Source organism: Furipterus horrens, unplaced genomic scaffold (assembly GCF_987537825.1).
Source record: "Furipterus horrens unplaced genomic scaffold, mFurHor1.1.pri manual_scaffold_5, whole genome shotgun sequence".
NCBI lineage: Eukaryota > Metazoa > Chordata > Mammalia > Chiroptera > Furipteridae > Furipterus > Furipterus horrens.
In genome coordinates, this window is record NW_028327175.1 from 126171648 (window position 1) to 126187897 (window position 16250).

A 16250-nucleotide genomic window follows, 5' to 3' on the forward strand; every position below is an offset into this window, starting at 1 on the left:
AATTATTAGGTACAAAATAGAGGAAAATTAAGAATAATGTAGGGAAGGGTGAAGCCAAAGAACTTATTAGCATGACCCATGGACATGAACTTATGGGGGTGAGATTGCTGAAGGGACAAGGGGTACTGTGCGAAGGGGAGCAAAAGGAAAAAATTGGGACAACAGTAACAGCATAATCAACAAATATATATATTTTTTAAAAGGTGAGGTTTAAATTTAAAATTCTTCAGTTCCTTGCATTCCTCACCAGAGTGAACTGGTATTGAGAGAGCTGGTCCCCTTACCTGCTTGTCTCCCTCCAGAATAAGCATATAATCTCAATTTAGACACCCTTCCCCAGCCCTCCACCCTGGTAAACAGCCATCTGTCAAGGTAGAGATACACACACCACATCCTTTAGTTCCAAGGAACAGCCAGTCCCTCATAGGCCCCAGGAGATGGTTTGGGGCCATTTAGAGAAGAAAATTCAGGGACCTAAGCACCCTGGATGAGGCCTGGTGAGGGGACAAACTCCAGGTGGCCATGTTTGGGTCTGAGAGGGCACAGCTGGAGGGTGGAGTGGGGCTCCCTAAAACCAGGAGGCCTGCAGGCAGTATTGGTGGGTTAAAGAGAGAATGGGAAATAGGAAGGAAGGTGCTAAGAAAGTAGGCCTAGAGAGCTCTTTGAGAGAGTTTTTTCTGTAGTGGGGTGGTAGTTGGAAGGAGAGGCAAAGCCAAAGAGAACTGTCTTTTTGCATTTTTAAAGAGAGCACTTTTGTAGGCAGTGGGAGTAGAGGGAAAAGTCAGTGAGGAGGAGAGGACGGGGATAATATGGGGAACAGAGTCCTTGAGTGGGTGAGGGTGCTAGGGTCTATGGGCCATGGACAATTATTCCACTGTAAGAGGAGGGAAGCAGATGAAATGAGCACAGAGGTAGGTAGGTTGGTAAACCTGCCAGTGGGAAGGAAAAAGCCATTCCTTTCTAATTGCTTCTAGTATTCTTAATTGCATAGTAAGTGAGATCATCCATTGACACTATGGAGAGACAAGCTGTGAAGAGTAATATGGGACACTGAAAATGGTTAAGATGATCAATTTTACGTTATGTATATTTTACCACAATTGTAAATAATAATTTTAAAAGAAAAATAATTTTCAAAGAAGAAAAGGCGATATAGGAAAACAGAAGGGAAATGTACTGTTGGAGGACAGTACTTGGGGTGTGCTGGGGATCTGTGGACATAAATTTAAAATAAAACCGATAAGCATAATTGTGCATGTTTTTTCTCTTGCTACTTTCAGTTGTGAGGATACAAACAGGTGAATCGAGCTGAAAGTTGGGGTAATGTTAGGTAGGATAGATGCCATATCAAGGCATGGAGGATGGAGACATGTCTCACCCACTTACTCAGCAGTCCTGAGCCTCATTTGATAAGATTGCCAGGTGTTCCAACATTACAGGAAACACCATATTCACACAAAGGAGCACAGTCCTTAAAATTCTGTGTATCATTTTCACTATCCTGGCTGGTTTGGCTCAGTGGATTGAGCGTCGGCCTGCGAGCTAAGTGTCGCTGGTTCGATCTTCCAGTCAGGGCACATCAGAGAAGGAAAACTCTGACTCCAAAAAACCTCCGCTGCCTTGCGGCATACCTCTTCAGGGGAAAGGCTAAGGGAGTAAACCCCGACAGAAAATCCGGAGCCGGAGTCCCTAAGGCGGTTTGACGTTGTAGTCAACACCGGCAACTCCTGCGGCGCACCTGAAGCCAAGCTGTATTGACTCCGTCTTTCCCTTGGACCCTTCAGCTGCGAAGAGAGGGGGGGTCTGCTGCATGGGCAACAGCAGACCCTCCATATCACCCTGCCCAGGCTCTGTAGCTTCAGCTTCACTGGAGAGGACACTCCAGCATCATCACAAGATGTCGATTCAACACGGGAGGAGACAGATACTGTGTCACTCCCGAGTTGGACTGCACAGCAATTCTCGGCGGTGCAGATAGACTCTTAAGAAGCTACACCATCGTCTCTCAAGACGGACGGCTGCCGACGATACCTAAAAACAACGGTGAAGTTTCTCATTAAAGACTGCATTCACAAACAGCTAAGTCAAAGAACATACCTAGCCTCATTCAAAGGCTAGAAGGTTGGATGTTTAAACTTGGGTGGTAGTTGCAAATGAATACTTAGAGTTTTTATTTGCATTCAATTCTGGAAAGAATTTCTCCATGTTTTCTGGTACTGTGTATGGTTTTTAAATATGCCCAATAATATGTCATTGATTTCTCTCTCTAGAGAATGAAGAAAATCAAGTGTAGGAGAGAGTGAATGCCTGCCAACGAAGTCACCTGCATCCCAGTTCAATTTCCTGACACCTTATCCTCAGCTCCCAATATCCTATAATGTGGGGCCTGAAATGAGAGGTTCGAGCTTTTCATGCTACTGACCATAGCATGTTGACACCCCACTTGAAATCATAGAGATAACATTTCCTCACAACATTGATAATGACAACAGGACCAGATATATGCTTTCTGATCTTTCATCGCATTATTATTTTTTCTGAGTATCAAAGTCTTTTATTCTAGTGTCCCCAAAATTGACTGTGTAAGAAATTTCTACATTTAAAAAGTTTACATAAATTACATGAATTGCAATTCTCATAAAAGTCAAAATGAAATGTTCTGCATAGGACAAAAGATATGCCTAAGCAACATATCATATTTGCACAAGGCCGCTAAATGTCATGGCAGACTGAGGAAGAGTTCAGGCTGGTATTCTAGAAGCCCATGATTGTAAACTACTCTTACTTTACAAAAGCTCTAATGGCATACAGAGTTTTGTGCAGGAACTTTTGTGCTTCTGGTTGGCATGTCATCTATTTTTTAGTATGTGAAATTAATACAGACATTTGTGAGAGGTTGTGCAAAACTACTGTATTTACAAAAATGGCACAAAAGTGAATTAAACAGTCAATGCACATGCATACTTCATTCATTTCTTTAACAACAAAAGGTACTGTAACTATATAACTGAATAAGAATATTAGCTTCAATGGCAGCTGTTAAGCACTAGGGTCACATAAGTTACACCAGAATGGGCAAATATTGCCCAAGTAAACTTCTATTGTTAAAGCTGAATCAGGTTTAGGGCCATTCAAGTTCAAGCACAGAAATACAAATCTTTTAGAGCTCCATCTATTTGTGTTTGAAATATGTGAACTTTCTTCCAACTTGTGGTCTTACACTTGTGTTTTATAAAATCCAAAAGGAAGATACAGAAGAAATCAACACAGTAAAGGTTAATTAAATAAGATTTACACCCAGCTATAATTAGGATGAGTTAAAGAAAGCCAAAACGTTAAAACTGTAAAACGTGCTTGGTAGTTTGTTAGGACCAGTCCTACACTAGGAGTTAGGTAATATATACAATTATTTTCAAGTAGATTACTTAGTGTTGCTCTAACATGTTCTCTTCATCAATGCACTGTCAAACTAATCAGAAACTCTACACAGGGTATCTTCCCTTAAACAGCAGCACACACTACCACTACCTGCAAAGCTGTCACTCTCAAATGACTTAGTGAATGAAACAAAATGAAAAGCAGGGAAGCAACATATTAAGGAAAACCAATGGGAATTAGAAGACGCACGCAGTTCAGCTCTTTTCACGAGATGGTTTCCGTAGAGGAAGGTAGTGGGAGTGGGAATGTGGTCACCAGTGACCTCTGTCTTATCCGGGGCGGTGGTAGGAAGTTGCTTGTTCTTCATTTTTGCTTTAGCCATGTTGTAACCCCCAGAATCAAAATATTTTTGCCCTTTCTGTAATCACTTCCTTAAGAAATCTGAACCTCCAGGCTTTTGTCCCAAATGAGGATACCTTGATTTTAATTTTGCTTCTTTGGCTTTCTCTGGATTAGTCACTTTATCTTCCATTTCCTTCTGCTCCTCCACGGAGGCTGCCTCGGGGACTTCCTCGGACATACTGCTCCCTCTGCGGACCCGCTTCTCTGGCTCTGCGACGCTGAAGCACTTTCTTTCTTCCTTCAAAGGTCGCGGCTGGCTGATCACCTCACATCCGTCTGCCCAATGCTTTCTCCATTGCATTATTAATATCATAAAGAAATCTTCTCTCTTCTCTCATTTCAGTTATTCACAGAAGTGCCTTCCCCTTGAACAGACAACTTGCTTTAGTGTGGAAAAGCAGTTTTAGTAGACGCCATACAGTCTTCCACAAACACACAGGAAATAGTTGCTCACTTACTGAGATTTGATGGTGCTAACATTTTCATTACTTCTTCAACAATTAAGATAGGATTCATGCTGCTCTAAGTAAGTAAAGCAGTGGTCAACTTGGCACTCAGATACAACTTTTGGATTAGTCAAGTGAAGTAGTTGGCAAAAATGACCTCAATTTTTCAACCATGTTTGTATCCATGCCTTGTGTCATATAATGTTGTAGCACCCTCCCATTCCCTCTCTGAGCTGGCCATGTGACCTAGCTGTGACCCAATGGGATGTTAATGACTGTGACACAGCAGGGACTTGACAAGTGCTTGCTTGTTCTTTTAATATGCCTGTGCCACAGAATATGCATGGGGCAGCCTGCTGGATTATAAGATCCATGGAGGAGAGTTGAGTGATCCCAGTTGTTCCAGCTGTCCATCCTAGACTATCCAGGAGCCTACTAACAGCCATACATGTGAGAGAACACAGCCAAGGGTCGCAGACTGCCTGCATGACCCACAGCCAAGCTGGCATCATGGTCATGTGACCTCATAGGGTCCTGCTGACATCAACTTGAAATCATTAATAATTTTTGAATAAGGGATGCTGAATTGTATTTTGCACTCAGCTCTACAAATTATGTCGTTGGCCATGCCCACCATATCTTATCACTGACCCCTGAATGAGCCTAGATGAAATGGGAAGAACCATCAAGCTGGCCTACAGACTCATGAGAAAAATAAATTATTATTATTTAAAAGATTGGGTTTGTCATTGTTTCTTGCATTAATAGCAACATGTACAGCCTTTCTCTGTTGGACCCATGACTGGTCCTCCATCAGCATTATCTCCAGTACATTATCTGCAACATGTTTCACAAAAGTTATATTGGATTAATTGGTAAATATAATTTAAAAACATCAGGTATATCTTTCTCATGCATATATACACCACCGAGATGCAAAGACCTGGTTCATACTTTTCCCACTCATGGCTTCACTGTTAAAATATCGACTGTCCTCATTACAACAGTAATAGTTTCACTGTATTTGTATGGCATTTGTGCTACACAGCACACAACCCTGCCACTAGGTTTGCTTTTGGACAATTTTGCTTTCTCTCTAAGCATTTTATTTGTCTTGAATTTGAGGTCAGTCCTATGAGCATATTGACAAGAGGTGGATAAAGCTCTTGTTCAGTAAAACCAAGTTTTTGGATATTCATAACCACACTTCTCATTCACAATTTCCTTTCAGATGCTTGGGTGAAGTCATCGCATTCACAGATGCTCTTGTCCCAACAGATCCTGAAATCGCGTTCACTAATTATGCTTCTGAATTGCAGTGTTTGTATCATTGCTTTTACACTTCAGAAAACTACTTTTTAATCATTAACATATTTTTGTTAATCAGAGTCATAAGTACATAATAGTAACAATAAAATAAAGTTTACACACATAAACAATAATATGCAAATATTATTGTTAAAACAAGCTATCCTAGGAACTGAATTTTAACTACACGTTGTTAAGAGTCTGACCCATTTGAGTCTTCTGTACACTTGAACCATTATTAAGAATATAATGGCATTTGATAAATTTTCTTCCCTTTCAAATTTAAAAAAGTTTTAAGCATACATTTTTTTTTTCATTGCTCATGCCACAGAAACTGTCAAACTACTCAAGACCCATTTGTTTTGCAGACAAATTGATCCCATTTTAGAGACAATGACCTAATATATAAAGCTTGAGCTCTTTGACATGGTATATAAGCCATTCCATACTCCAGTTCCTTGACTAGTATGACAACAACAGTTTTTATTTACTGAGACTTTACATGATACCGTGTGACCAGGTGTCATTCTAAGCATCACAAATGGATTTTCTCATGTCAAATTCAAACTAACACTAGGAGGCAAGCACCAGCGCTACTGCCATGAATGTACAGAGAAGGAGCTATGCATGACTACAGTGGCTTGCTCAAGGCCACAGAGCCAGTATGAGGTTGAGCAAGCATCTGCTCCCAAGCTTATCTAACTCTTAATAACCATCTTACACAGTTCCCCACGCTGCCTTTTCAACCCCTCCTTCCTGCACTCTCTCAAGAACATTCACAGCCTCTGTGGGCCCCAGCCATACCACACTACTTTCAGCTCCCAGTGAAGTGCTCTTCTATCTGTGTCTGTGCCCATCTTGTTCCCTCTGTCTGGTATGTCCTCCTTCACTTCTCCCCTTGTCACCTTAATGAAATTTAGGACCCAATTTAAGAATCTTTCCTTCCATCCACACCCCAGGATTTTCATTGTCTGTGACATCAGCCTAAATGTTATGTCTTTTCATGCTCTAGACAAACATGCAAAAATGCCTAGCATGACAGCTGAGTTATTAAGAATTACAATATGACAGAACATAATTTACTACATCATATCTGATTGTTCCCTAGTCTACTATTAGTCAGCTCCACTTATTGACTTATGCCTCAATGAACAGGCAATTCCTTACCTTAAAATGTTATTCTCAGGTAACTGGAGAATAAAATTAATTCTTATTTCATCTATAATAGCAAGTAGCTAACTTCATGAGGCACCAAGAATCTATTCTCTCTTTTAGCCTCTTCAATTTACTCTCTGAGAGCAAGACCATAATAGGTAAAGTTTCTAAATTCACTATCTCTGAGACCTAGGAATATTACTTTATGGATACTTAGAAAACACGGCTGACAAGGTGACAAGACTACATCTTCAGATCTGCTGGTAATTAAGAAAGCTATAAGTGAATCAGTTAGTTGTATTCTCTCTGAAGAAAAAGTAGAAGGTAGTGGTTTAGAGCAATGCTCTCTAAACTCTTTTGAACACTCACCTCAGTCGTATACACTTTGAACCTGTACCCCTGAAAATCTGTGCAATTTTCTGTAGTTTATGTATGTGTACTATGTAGTCACATTCAGTATATTCTAAAACATTCATGAAATGGAAACTAAAAAAAAGAAAAATGAGGTAAGGGGTTAATATGAATAAAAGTTCCACTATTTTCCTTCTTCACCCAGTGGATCATCTGGGTACCAGCTGGAATATGTTCACACTATTTTTGAAGACAAAGAGTCTAAAGATCATTCACTGGACATGTATCAACTAGCATCCATGGATCCAGATGTTGGGCCCACCCCAGGGGTCCCCAGTGCCTGGTTGCCCCTGTAGAACCAGGGTCCAGGTCCACACATGCAGACCCAGGTCCTAGGCCCATCACCACAGACTCAAGCACCAGGCCCACCCAAGGATCCTGATCCACCCTCATGGGTTCTCACACTATTCTGGCTCCCATATACCTAAGTACCAGGGTTTCTCACCTGCTGGCCCATGCACCATACCTATCCACCCAAGGACTCAAGCAGCAAGCCCACCTATGGGTACCACCAGATGGCCCACCCAAAATCTCTGGATTGGCTGACTGGTAAAGAGCTTTGCCTGCTGAAGCCAGTGTGTAAAGACCAGAAGACATGACTACCACCTCAAATGCACAGAAACCAATGCAAGGCCACAAGGATCATGATTAATCAAGGAAATATGACAACAACAAATGAACTAATAGAATTCCAATGGTTGTCCCTAAAGAAATGGAGATTATGAATTTTCTGACAAAGAATTCAGAATAATCCTCTTAAGGATATACTATGAACTGCAAGAAAACACAGATAAACAACTTAAATAAACTTAGAAAAACAATGCATACACAAAATGGGAAGTTCAACAAAGAGATAGAATACGTTTTTTTAAAAAGAGAAATCCTAGATTTAAAGACTACGATGACTGAACTGAATAATTCAATAGAAAGCTTCAACAGCAGACTCAACCAAGCAGAAGAAAAAAATAGTGATCTAGAAGGTAGACCATTTGAAATCATACATTCAGGGGAGCAAAAAGAAAAAAAGAATGAAAAAGTAAAGAAAGCCTATGAGAACTATAGGATACTATTAAAAGAAATAATTTACACATTTGGAGTCCCAGAAGGAGAAGAGGGAGGGGAGGAGGTAGAAAAGTTATTTAACAAAATAATGGCTGAGAACTTCTCAAATTTAGAGAGAGATTTGGACATCCAAGTTCATGAAACTAATAGGTTCCCCCTAAACTTTTAACCCAAATGATCTTCTCTAAGACACTATAATAAAACTGCCAAAAGTACAACAACAAAAAAAATTTTTTTAAACAGCAAGAGAAAAAATTTCCCACTTATATAGGGACCTCATAAAACTATCTGGATTTCTCAATAGAAACCTGGCAGAACAAGAGATAGTGGAATGATATATTCAAATTGCTGAAATAAGAAAACTGTCAACCAAGAATACTTTACTTGGCAAAGTTGTCTTTGAGAATGGGAGAGATAAAGAATTCCTCAAACAACAAAAAATCTGAGGGAGTTCACCATCACTAGACGCACCTTACAAGAAATGCTAAAAGAGGTTGAGAAGATGGTGCTGAGTAGGTGGAAGCTGAGCCCAGTTGTTTGTGCCCCCACCATGCATTTCCAGCTGATCTTCCAACGAGTGCACTGAACAATCAATAGAATCTTAGCTGACATGGATTTTTGAAGTCAAGGGGTACAAGGATGCTTTGCACCCTCTGGTAAGAGATTGTATAAGTTGAAGGGGAACTGTCCTGCGTGAGGCACCTGCAGCAGAGGAGAGACCCGACAGAAAGTGCAGTTTAGTGGCTCCTGTCCCTCCGGGAGTCTGCGGTCCTGGTCCCACACATGGAACGCCTAGCCCTAACTAAGAGCAACTTGGGAGGATATACAGCCTTGGAGACCCAGGCTGCACACACACACAGTGAGCAGCACGTCCGTAATTGTAGTGCCAGCTGGGAAAGTTCCGGAGGGAAACTCTATCACCTAAAACTGTCTGAGGCACCAAAAGGCTGCAGCCAGTCCTGACTGAGAGAGGCTTTTTGCCTTTTGAGGAGCCTGAGTGTTGAGAGAGCCAGACAGTGGCTCTGCACTGCAGTGTGAGTGCCACATAGGGGCTTTTTTAAAAGAGGAGCGCTAAAGCATGGCTGGGCGGGGACTCCACGCACAGACACAGCTGCCGCACTAGCAAAGAGGACAGATTAAAAGCGAAGTTCTTGCCCACTGAGTTCAGTTGGCCAGGAAGAGTAGAAGGCTGCATGGAGGGGGCCCCACCCAGTGCGGTTGGCGAGTTAGGGGCTGTGTGCAGAATGGAGGGTTTGCGTCTGAGTCTCCTACAAGCACAGTGGGCTATGAGCTGGACAGGCAAGAGCTGAGCACCTGCAATTCTTTGCAGCCAGGCAGGGCCACTCAAACCATGGAGTACAAAGCTCTGGGAAGAGGAAGGCATGCCCAATTCCCACCTGCAGGATTGCAAACTCTGCAGAACAGCAAGGCCAGGCTCAAGAACGCCCTTCCAGGCAAATATCTGCAGGGGAAAGAAAAAGAATCTCCAAAGGAGCCCTTTAGAACTTTTTGAAGATGCTATGCTGGCTCCTCCTTGGCCCCTATTCCACTGCAAACAGCAGAGCAGAGAGATTAGAGACAGGTGCTGAAAGAAGTATTCAGGGCCCCACCCAGCCTCAGCTCTCACACAAAGCTACCATCAGTGCCAAGCAGGAAAGAACTGACCCTTTTACACAGATTGGCCCCTTACATGAAACAGACAGCTAATTCATCAGAAATTACACATTATTGGAAATAACCTGAAACAGACCAAAATACGTGGCCCAGGAGTAGGGGAACACAGCGACCATCTTCCCTGAAGACTGAACAGAGCTTCCCAGGAATCACACCCTCTTGATCACACCAGATGCCCCCTCTAGAGGCAAATGGAGGTGAGCCACCTCTGGGCCTTGTGCTGATAAAAAGCCAGCAGGACAGAACAGTGGGGACTGGCCAAACCTGAAGGAGATAGCCACAGACTGTAGATTGCTTGTAGCCTCAAATGGGCTGCCTAAAGCTAGACTGGGACACCAGCTGACATTACCAGGGATGGATCCAGATGGAGAAAACAGTAGGCAAACAAACACTAGACTCATCATTTTCACTATCTGCAATATTTTTTTCCTGCATAGCTTTTTAATATTGTTTCTTTGTCTTCTATTTTGTTCCTATTATTTCACTATTTTTCTTTTTCTTTTATTATATATATTTTTTTTATTTTAATTTTAGTTTTATTTCAAATCTCAATTTTACTCTTTCCTTCTCTTACTCCATTTTGCCTTCATCCTTCTCTTTCTTATTTTTGTTCTAAATTTTAATTTTCTCTTTCTATGCCTTGTTTCTATTCCTTACTTCTTACTATTTCTCCTCCCGCCATCCTCTCAAAACCGTCTTTCTTTTCATTAGTCATCTCATTCTTTTTCCCTTTCTTATAATATCCTTATTCTCAGTCCACCTTTATTAATATTTGCTCAGCTGTCATTGATATTGGGGATGTTGTTGCATTTCTTCAATTTTATTCTTAGTTGTTCATTATTTTATTTTAAATCTCATATTTTACTGTTCCCTTGTCCCACTCCATTTTGCCTTTCTCCTGCCATGTCCTATTTTTTACTTTAAATTTTATTTTCTCCCTTTCTTAGCCTGGTTTCTAACCCTTATGGTTATAATTTCTCCTCCATCTATCCTCTAAAAATGATTTTTCTTTCCTTTAGACATGTCACAATCCTTTTTTCTTTCCTTATAATATTCTTATTCTCTTTCCATCTTTATTAATCTTTGCTCATTTTTTGTGGATATCACTGCGGTGGTTGTTTTCTTCAAATTGGTTCCTGTTTTTTCACTATTTTTTTTTCTTTTTGTAATCTCATATTGTACTCTTCCCATTTCTTACTCCAATTTGCCCTGTTCCCTTCCTATTTTATTTACATGATAAATTTTATTTTCTCATTATCTTTACCTTGTTTCTATTCCCTATTCTTCTTTTTTAATTTAAAAAAATATTTTATTGATTATCTTGTTACAGTAGTCCCAATTTTCTTCCCTTTGTGCCCCTCCTCCCAATACCCCCTTCCCTCCAGCAATCCCACCCCCCTTAGTTCATGTCCATGGGTTGTACATATAAGTTCTTTGGATTCACGCTTTCCTATATTATACTTAACTCCCCCCTATTTTGTACCATCAAATTATGCTTCTTAATTCCTGCACCATTTCCCTATTTCTCCTCCTTCCCCCTCCCAGCTGATAATTCTCCAAATGATTCCCATACCTGTAATTCTGTTCCTATTCTAGTTTGCTTAGTTGGATTTTGTTTTTATTTTTTAGATCCAGTTGTTGATAGTTGTGAGTTTGTTGTCATTTTAATGTTCATAATTTTGATCTTTTTATTAAGTAATACCTTTGACATTTCATATAATAATGGCTTGGTGATTATGAACTCCTTTAGCTTTACATTGTCTGGGAAGCAGTTCACCTGCCCTTTCATTCTAAATGATAGCTTTGCTGGAGAGAGAAATCTTGGTTGTGGGTCCTTGCTTTTTATCACATTGAATATTTCTTGCCAGTCCCCTCTTGCTTGCCAAGTTTTTTTTGAGAAATCAGCTGAGAGCTGTATAAGCACCCCTTTGAAGGTAACTCTCTGCTTTTCTTTTGTTGCTTTTAAGATTCCCTCTTTATCTTGAATGTTTGGCATTTTAATTATGATGTGTTCTGGTGTGGTCCTCCTTGGTTCTAGCTTATTTGGAACTCTATGCTTCCTGGACTTGTATGTCTATTTCCTTCACTAAAGTTGGTAAGTTTTCCTTCATTATTTTTTCATGTAAGCTTTCAATTTCTTGCTCATCCTCTTCTCCTTCTGGCACCCCTATCATTTGGATGTTGGTATGTTTAAAGTTGTCCCAGAAGTTCCTATGCCTGTCCTCATTTTTTTCAATTCTTGTTTCCTCATTCTGTACTGATTGACTGTTTATTTATTCCTTATATTCCAAATCATTGATTTGAACCCCAGCTTCTTTCCCTTCACCATTCGTTTTGTGTAGATTTTCTTTCGTTTCATTTAGCATAGACTTCACTTCTTTCTGTATGCATTTGCCATAGCATATCTGTCAAACCTGTGAGCATCTTCATCACCAGTGTTTTGAATTCTGAGTCTGTTAGGTTGGCTATCTCCTCATCACTTAGTTCTCCCACTGGAACCTTGATCTGTTCCCTCTTTTGGGCCATACTTCCCTGTCTCCTCTTGTGTTTGTCTCTGTAGTTAGAGCTGTCACACCTTTTACGTTGTAAGGGGCGGAGCCTTAGGTATTCATCAGTAATGGGCGCCCTACTTCACCACATTGTGGCACTGCATGTGGGGGAGGGGTCGGAGAGGGAACAATGTTGCCCCTTTTCAAGGCACTTCTCCCACTTCTGTACAGGATTGGCCCCTCTCTAGCTGTTGTCCTGGCCGTTGTTCCCAGGGTGGGTGGGTCTGCAGATGTTCTAGGACTGTGGGGGCGCTTTAAACAAGCAGACTCTACTGAGAGATGGGCAGTTTCTTCCTCTGCCCCAATCCCCACTGGTTTGCAAACAGGCTTTTTTTTCCCTGATGCTGGGACTGTGAGCTGTGCAGGCTGGTCTGGTGCTGGGAGTGTTCCCCAGGTGTCTCTCCCTAGTTTTTAACACATGTGACCATGCTTTTAGCTGGCCTTCAGCTGCTGCTGCTGTTGCCACCACCACACTGCATCCTCTCCACCCTGGCTCCGCTCCATCCACCGGTCTGAATGAGTATTTATTCTTTATATCTTTGTTTGTTGGACATCCATGCAGCTCTATTTTCTGGAACTTCTGGTTTCTCTAGTTTTTAGGTAGTTGTATTCCTTCTTAGTTGTGGAGGGAGATGCAGCATGTCTATCTAGGACTCCATCTTGGCCAGAAGTGTCTATTCCCTATTCTTATTATTTCTCCTCCTTCTGCTCTCTCAAAATCACTTTTATTTCCATTAGTCACCTCATATTCTTTTTTCCTTTTGTATAATAGTCTTATTCTCTTTCCACCTTTATTAATCTTAGTCCATTTGTTATTGATATGGCATTAGTGGTTGGAGGTATTTTTGCTGGTGTGGGTTTTTTTTGGTAGGTTGTTTTGTTTTGTTCTGGAAGCTCCTGTACAACAGCATACAAGACGTGGTGGGAGCTGTGACTCTCAGTCAGCCAGTTGGAGGGGAGAACCAACCAACAAATGAGCCAACAACAACCAAAACTCAATTACAAGAAGAGAGCCCACATAAACCACACAAAGGGCATCTCTAAAGCATCCAGCTCAGGAGTTCAAGAAGACTGCACCACTGAGTCCCATAGGTCTCCTACCACAGAAGGTCACTCCAAGAAGACAGGAAGTCAAAGAAGATCAACCTAAGAAGCAGAAACAAACAAGAAGAGTCACCTAAAATGGGGAGAAAAACAGACAACCCCCAATAGAAGGGAAAAAAGGAATCCCAGAAAGAGTGCTAAATAAAAGTGAGGCAAGCAATTTATCAGACATAGAGTTCAAAGTAACAGTTATAAGGATGCTAAAGGAACTCAGTGAGAACTACGAGGAACTTAGTGGGAAATATATCAGCATGAAAAGGACATAGAAACTATGAATAATAACCAGGAGGAAATGAATAATATAGTATCTGAAATGAGGAATACATTAAAAGAAATTAAAAGCAAGCTAGATGAAGCAGAGGATTGAATTGGTGAGCTGAAAGACATGGTAAAAAACCACCCAGTCAGAGCAACAAAATTAAAAAAAAGAAGATAGTTTAAGAGAGTGTAGGACAACATGAAATTTAACAATATGCACATCATAGGGATACCAGAAGGAGAAGAAAGGCTGCACAACTTAGAAAACCTGTTTGAAAAAATAACAACAAAAAACGTCCCTATCTTGGTGGGGAAAAAAGTCATGGGAGTTCAGGAAGCATAGAGGGCCCCAATCAAGATGAACCCAAAGAGGCCCACTCCATGATGCATCATAATTAAAATGGGAAAATTCAAAGACAAAGATAATCTTAAAGGCAGTGGGGGAGAAACAGCTAGTAACATACAAGAGAGCTCCCATAAAGTAATCAGCTTGTTTGTCAAGAAAAACACTAAAAACCAGAAGGGAATGGCACAAAGTATTCCAAATAATGAAAAGCAAAGACCCGTAACTAAGACAACTCTACCAAGCAAGGCTCACATTTAAAATGGAAGGCAAAATAAGGAGCTTCCCAGACAAAACAAACAAACAAACAAACAAACAAAAAATACCCTAAAAGAGTATATCTCCACCTAAACAGCATTGTAAGAGATGGTAAAGGAACTGCTTTAATAAGATGAAGAAAAAGAGAGAGAGAAGTACAGGAACAAAGGGAAAAAATGGCAATGAACAAATACTTATCAATAATAACCTTAAATGTAAGTGGATTAAATGCGCCAATCAAAACACATAGCATAGCCGAATGGATAAGAAAACACAACCTGCATATATGCTGTCTACAAGAGACCCACCTCAGAGCAAAAGATGTACACAGGCTGAAAGTGAAGGAATGGAAAAAATATTCCAAGTAAATGGACATTTTAAAGAAAGCTAGAGTAGCAATACTATCAGACAAAACAGACTTCAAAACAAAGGTCATAACAAGAGACAAAGAAGGTCACTATATAATACTTAAGGGAGTTGTTAAATAAGAGGATATAACCCGTGTAAACATATATATAGCCAACATAGGAGCACCCAAATGTATAAGGAAATACATGGAGGACATTAAAAAGGAGATCAACTGCAATACATACAGTCATCATGGGGGATTTTCACACCCTACTGTCAACAATGGATAGATCATCCAAAAAAACAACAACAAGGATATTTTGGTATTGAACAACGCCCTAGATCAAATGGCTTTAATTGATATTTACAGAGTATTTCATCCCAAAGAAGGAAAATATATATTCTTTTCAAATGCACATGGATCATTTTCAAAGATAGACCACATGGTGGGACACAAAACAAGCCTTGATAAATTCAAGAAAATTGAAATTATATCAAACAACTTCTTGATCACAATAGCTTGAAACTAGAAATTAACATCAAGGAAAAACTCAAAAGCATCTGAAAACATTAAGACTGAATAACTTGTTATTAAATAATGAAGGGGATAAAATGAGATCAAGGAAGAAATAAAAAAGTACCTGGGGACAAATGAAAATGAACACATAACAACCCCAAACCTATGGGACACAGCAAAGGCAGTCCTGACACAGCAATACAGGCCTACCTAAAAAAGATTAAAAAATCTCAAATAAACTATTCTACATCTAAAAGAACTAGAAGAATAACAAAATAAACAAAACCCAGAGTGAGTAGAGAAAGGAAGTAATCAAGATCACAGCAGAATTAAATGACATAGAGACTAGAAAAACAATTTAAAGAATCAATGAATCCAGGAGCTGGTTCTTTGGAAAGATAAACAAAATTGACAAACATTAAAGCAGACTCATCAAGGGAAACAAGATGGCGGAGGAGTAAGTGGAAGCTACACTAACTTCCTCCCAGAACTAGTCTGGATTTACAACGTAATTTTGGAGAAATCATCTGGAATAACCAACCGAACACCAGCTGGAGAGAAGTCTTATAACCACGGAGAGACAGAAAAGGCCGCTACATCACAACGTGACCGGTAGGGAGTGCGGAGACGCGGAAGGGCTGGCTGGGCTCACACGGGTGGCAGCTGAAGGGACTGAAAAACAGCTCAGCAGCTGGGGATTCCCCCTGAGAAAGACAGGGTCTAAACCCCCAGCCGGGCTCCCCAGCCTACAGCAACAGAGTGGAAAGTAAAATAGTATCCAGCTGAGAAAAGCGAAAAGCCACAGGGTTTCTTGCTAGCCGGAGAGAAACAGCTGGAGAAAAAGAGCTCTTAAGCGGATCACATACAAAAATATTTTGGCCCCCACTTACCCTGGGCTCAAGCGGAGGAAAGGCAGAGAGGACTGGAGATGCTTGGGGAGAGTTTGGTGTGGTGGCTTTGAGGGGAGAGCTGGGGAAGCGGCCGGCCGGGTCCCAGTGCTGACTCATCCCCACACTGCAGGCAGACCATTCCCGGCC

The 16250-nt window shown here is 40.8% G+C and overlaps 1 pseudogene; it reads right to left on the reverse strand.

Moving 5' to 3' along the window:
• Nucleotides 1-2713: 2713 nt before the first annotated feature.
• On the reverse strand, nucleotides 2714-5269 carry LOC150009752 (cAMP-regulated phosphoprotein 19 pseudogene; annotated as a pseudogene).
• Between the last annotated feature and the right edge of the window lie 10981 nt (nucleotides 5270-16250).